Raw genomic sequence first — 6,005 nt, 5'->3', positions numbered from 1 at the left:
GTTTTTTGACCCTATGATCACAATTCAACAATATTTTGCCCCAATTATAGAGGGCATCTGCATATCTACCATGACCAGTGTGATAAACAGGTAGTTTTTCCAAGATGCAGGAAATCTTCGACATTGTGGAGAGCAGTGAGCAGTCTTTGATTCAGTGTTATTTCCACAAGTTGTGAGTATCGAAATCATCTTTTACAAATGCTTTAGCAGTAGAGATGGCTGGGTTTCTAGATCACAATCTGTTTACTCCAAGCAGGCTACATCATTAGTATTGGCAGCTAGGAATTATCAATATTCTTCAGGTATTTTTGAAAGCTGGCTTTGTTTTCATCTTACTTCCAGAGGTGGTATATGACTCAGAATAGGCAACCATATATGGGATTAGATCATCCCACTAATGATGCGCATTGATTCATACAATTGGGAATCAATGTAATGCAATTAATGCCAAAGGCATGTTTTGCACACTGGAAAGAGGATGGCTGTAAATGCTTCATATCTCACTATGATACCGATAACATATATTATTGCTGCACATTATTTTTCATCAGAGCATGTCCTTAAAAACTTCATTTGAGTGACACCGTCTTAAAAACATTCCTTCTTTTCTTAGTGATGGAGATATCTCTTGTTAAGATATCACAACAGATTTATATATCATGGGCAGGAGAGTCTTCTAGGGAAGTAAAAAAGCCCATGATGGCAGTCAAGGTGTCAACCTTTCCCCACTGACCCGAGACTGGGATGACTCCCACTCTATAAGAATTCTGCAAGTCTTTGAAAACATGGTTGCTTTTCCATGCATGGAATTCAGTTGCCTGATGAGCCTCTGGCAGATTCTGTTTCATGCAACATTTCCTCCCCCCTCCTCATCTTAGTCATTGCAGTCAATCAGTATGCATTGTTCTGTATAAAATCGTCAGCACAGCCATGGTCTCATGATTTTTCATTTAGTGACTGCTTTGCTTAATGACCAGTTGCCAGTTTCAATTGTACTTGCTAAATTAGAACTACCTGGAAGGAGCAAAAGTACAAGGGCTATAATATTTTTCTGTCATATCTTTTAAAAGTGGTGCTTTGTTTTTAGTTTTTTTATTATTATTCCGTCATTGCATGTAAATAAGAGATAAAATCAGAGTCAGTTTAGTATAATGGTTAGATGTTGGTCTAGAAACCAGGAATCCTAGTCCAGTCTTAGATGTGAAAGCCAGCTGCGTGACCTTGGGACAGTTTCGGGTCTCTCAGCCCAATCCATCACACATAGGTGGAGGAAGGAGTATTATTCCTTAGTAATTATTAGTAATAAATTATTAATTATTAATAGTTACTTAGTAATTATAATTACTGTCTACTCATTCCATTCCTAAGAGATCTGTAAGAGTCATGCATAAGCGCACCAGCATGCCTACTATCCCGATCCTACTATCTCCATTTATTTGTACCCATTTTCTGTGTTCATATTTATGTTTAAACTTCTACCTGTTTTTCCCCCACATGTTTGACAAACTAAAAAAAAATAAAAAAATATATATACTGTATGTTACCTGCCTTGAAATATTTCTAAATAAAGATAGGGTGACCAAGAAAAATAAAAATAAAGTGTGTTGTGCTGATAGTGGCTGAACTTTATCTAAGTACAAATATTATTGAAACCTTTGTATGGGTTTGGGAGTAATAATATTTTGTGTAGTGTTGGGATTCTTTTGCTTTAGCCCTATATATTGTGAAATATATCTGTAACGCTGCGATTTGTCAAGAATTTAAGAGGTTTCTGCTTGTGAATATACTATCAAGAACGTGAATTTTCTTTCTGCTTCATAGGAGAAGCATTTCCTTCTGTCTTTGAGCAAATCTTGGTATTAGCGCAATGTGGCATCGAGATACTGTGTTCTCACATATTGTGAAAAAAGATTCCTGGCATTTTTTAATTAGTCTGTGGGTTAGGCTTTGGGTAAGATCTTAGGGTAGATCAAGTGGCATTCATATTTGAGGGTCAGAAAATATTTATTTATTAGCCCTATAACCAGTTTCCCCTCTCTGATAATCACAAAAGACAACTCTATTTTATTACAGTATGTTACACAGTCAGATGGTCAGACTGCATTTTATCCACCTATCGTATCCTTCCCATGTCCTGGAATAGTCAGGTGTTGACATTTTGTGTTTTAGAAGTATTATCACATGATGTAAGCTGTTCTGAGTAAAGCTGCCTTTTGCAATTGACTCATGCAGAATTTGTTGGTGCCAGTGGCATTCAAGTGGTGTGCTAATTGTTTCGGGATTGCACCCAAAGAACCTATTGTAGGTGCACCAGTGATGGTTGCAGGCAGTACGCCCAGTACAGGTGTATCGGGTCTGCCAGGAGCAACGGGCACCATTCCGGTATGATACTCCAAAGGGCCCACCTGCCCGTCCTCGTTCCTTACCTGTATTTGAAGGAAACGGCCATTTGCGTGCAGCGTATAGTGCCTGATGACGCTCCATCGAGCAGCTGGAGCATCAGGAAGGCATATCAGGAGGTAAGGGTGCATGCGGGCACTGCGCACGTTCATGTGACCGCTGGGCCCCATTGCACCATACCCGTTGCAACGGGATCCAGAACCCACCACTGAGGTGCACCTTTGCTTTCTTTTGCCATAGTCATTCTATTTCTAGTTCAGGTCTTTGTGTTTTGTTACCTTCTCCAATTCTTTCTCTTCTATTCCACTTTCTCCAGGTACTGCCAGTTACTCGAGTTACAACAGTTCATTTAGTGACCATTCAAAGTTACAATGGCACTGAACAAAATCACTTATGATATTTTCACAGTTACGACTGTTGCAACATCTCCATATCACATGACAAAAATTCAGATGCTTGGCAACTGGTTCATATTATAATGGTTGCAGTGTCCTGGGGTCATGTAATCAGATTTTGCAACCTTCTGATAAGTAAAATCAATAGGGAAGCAAAATTCACTTAAGAACCATGTTACTAAATAAAATTATTCACTTAACTGAAAAGTCATAAAATGGGGCAAGCTCATTTAATAAATGTTTCACTTAACAATATAAATTTTGGAGTCAATTGTCATAATTCAAGGACTGCCTGTACTAGCACTATCTGACTTTTCCTGGCCAGATACAGGAACTTGAGTTGTTATAACTGAACATCGCACTATTGGTTTTGGGCTAACATTCCAACTTGTTAAGGTAATTTTTAATTGTGATTTTACTTTCTATTTAATTTTCCCAACTTGGTAATATCTATAAATGTGATAGCTCTCCTTCTATTCCATCCTATTTAGAAATAGGTTGAATAGGTAATAGGCAAAGAATTTATTTCTGAGTAATGCCACTAAAATTACAAGATGGGGCAGAACTGTTTAATAATGCCCTTTAAATGTAGTTGTTTAACCAACTGTAAATCCATCAGATACATAAATGCAACTCTCATTTATCCACCCTGTCCATCAAATATTTTCCTGAGATCTAAGTACACTGTCTACATAGCATTCTTTTGGTCCATCCATCAACAAGTAAGAATTGGTGACAGAAACCAATATGGTGCAGTAGTTTAAACTGCTGGATTCCAGGTAAAATCTATCCTCAACCAGGATGCTTACCGTATATACTCGAGTATAGGCCGACCCGAATATAAGCCGAGGCACCTAATTTTACCACAAAAAACTGGAAACGTTATTGACTCGAGTATAAGCCTAGGGTGGGAAATGCAGCAGCTACCGGTAAATTTCAAAAATAAAAATAGATACCAATAATGTTTTTGAATATTTATTTCAAAGAAAAAACAGTAAACTAGCGGTGTATTCAATGAAATACTTCACTCACCTCATGATGCTGATGTCCCGCTGTGATGATGATGTCCCGTGCAGCCGCGGGAGCGATGTCCCGCCTCCTATGACACACGGCACAGTGATTCCTATCATTGGATCACTGTACCAGAGGAGGTGGGACATCGCTATGTGGCTGCTTGCCATAACAAGGAGGAGGTGGGACATCGTTGCAGAGCGGCAGGAGGGGGAGGAAGGGGAATCGTAAGACAGCCCTGCATTACATTAGAACGTGAGGAGGGGGGATGGTGCGGTGCGCGCTGCGCGGCAAACTGACACAGAGGGAGGGGAAACTCACAGGGGCACTGGGCCATTCACGAGCGTCACCAGCGGCATGGCCCCGCCCCTTTTTCTCCTCCATTTCGGGCAAATTTTTCACTGACTCGAGTATAAGCCGAGGCGGCTTTTTTCAGCCCAAAAAGTGGGCTGAAAAACTAGGCTTATACTCGAGTATATACAGTACTTAATGATTTTGTGCAAATTATTCAGCCCAAGCTCCCTCTCAGAGTTTTTGGGAAAAATAGAAAGAGGGACTGATATTGTGTCCAAACTGTGTCTGTGATCAATAACCAAACAGTGCTTTGTAGGTACATAATAAGACTATCAGCTCGCTTATAACCTTAAAATCCTCTTTGTATTAGAACTCTTGTTTAATCAAACACTTGGACTATTCCTTCCAGACTGTTGACAATGTATTGAACCCTTAACTGGCCCTAATCTTCAGAGAGATTTCTGCTCAGCCTGGCCCAAAGAAACTCGGATATCTCTACCAGTTTAGCATTTTATATTTTATATACATTTTAGGAAGAGAGCCAATTTGGTATAGTGGTTAAGGTATCACGCTAGAAATCAAGAGACTTTGCATTCTGGTCTAGCCTTCGGCACAAAGCCAGCTGAGTGACCTTGGTCCTAGAAAGGAAACATGGCAAAACACTTCTGAAAAACCTTGCCAGACATGTTCAGGTTGTGCAGGTTATGCACTGTACACAGGCGCCGCACAGGTGCCAGTAAAGCACAGAAAGTCAACAGCATCTCTCTATTTCAGCCAAACAGCAAACTGCAATTGGCAAATACTACGCATAGCCAGGCTTGCCACTGAGGAGTTTGCTTGTTCAGCAAGAGGGTGGGAAATGCAGTGATATGCATATGTGTTCACCATTTCCTCTATTCCAAGAGTACATTTTCTAAATGCTTATACTTACACATTTCACTTTTTCAAATATGGCCTTGCCATACATTTTCAAGCTCTTTCTTTTTTTGAGCATGCTGTGTACTTAAGAATGAGGGAATGTATAGTCTGTGCTATTTCTTTATAATAGCCAATTGTAAAACTAATTGAAAAATAACTAACTGATTAGCCAAGGGTTGGGTTAGTGAATACAGAATTGCACACCCAAATTTGATAACTGATAATAAAATTCAGCTTTCCACTCTGAGAAAAAGAAGGGAATAAAAGGGAAAGAATGGAGAATGAGTCTCTTGACAAGCTTTCTGATGTAGGCGGATGTTAAGTTTCTCCGCCTTAATTACAAATTTCTTACACTATTCCTAATTAATATTCCTGTCTAATTCTTATTAAATAAACCCCACTCTTAATTGTCTACTTATTTCCACAGAATTTAATCTGTTGTCCCAAGGGGAAAAAAAACAATTTGGGTTGATATTGGTATGAGCTGTATTTGGTTCCAAAGGACAAGTTGTCCACATTTCCTAGAGAAATGTCACTTTTAACTTCATGCAGTATCGTTTTTCAGATAAAGAATGTTTCAGGCTCTAAAGAATATATGACAGTTTTCCCTAATCACAGCACATGATTTCCCTGGCAAGATTAATTGTCTTATCTCTAGGATATTGTCTATCTCATCTCCACTTTATGATGACATGGTCCTAAGTAATTTTTTAACATACTAATGTTATACTAACATTTTCTCCCTCAAGTATTGCTTGGATGTGTCCTCAATAAATTTTTTTCCTTAGCTTGGAGAAAAGTTAGATGCCCAGTAGATATTATGATAATAGGCAGGCAGAGGCACCTGTGGGAAGAGGAAAAAAGTCAAGATGGTGATAGTGACCTTGCACTGACAGCCTGGATGGCTGGGTTCTGTTTTCCTGTTGGGAATGGCCAATAGGTCACGCTGGAACTCTTGTTTCTTTCTGCAGAAGTAGAAAGCCTCAG

The sequence above is a fragment of the Thamnophis elegans genome, chromosome 4 (genome assembly GCF_009769535.1).
Source record: "Thamnophis elegans isolate rThaEle1 chromosome 4, rThaEle1.pri, whole genome shotgun sequence".
In the NCBI taxonomy this organism is placed as follows: domain Eukaryota; kingdom Metazoa; phylum Chordata; class Lepidosauria; order Squamata; family Colubridae; genus Thamnophis; species Thamnophis elegans.
Note: the sequence above shows the minus strand (reverse complement) of the source record.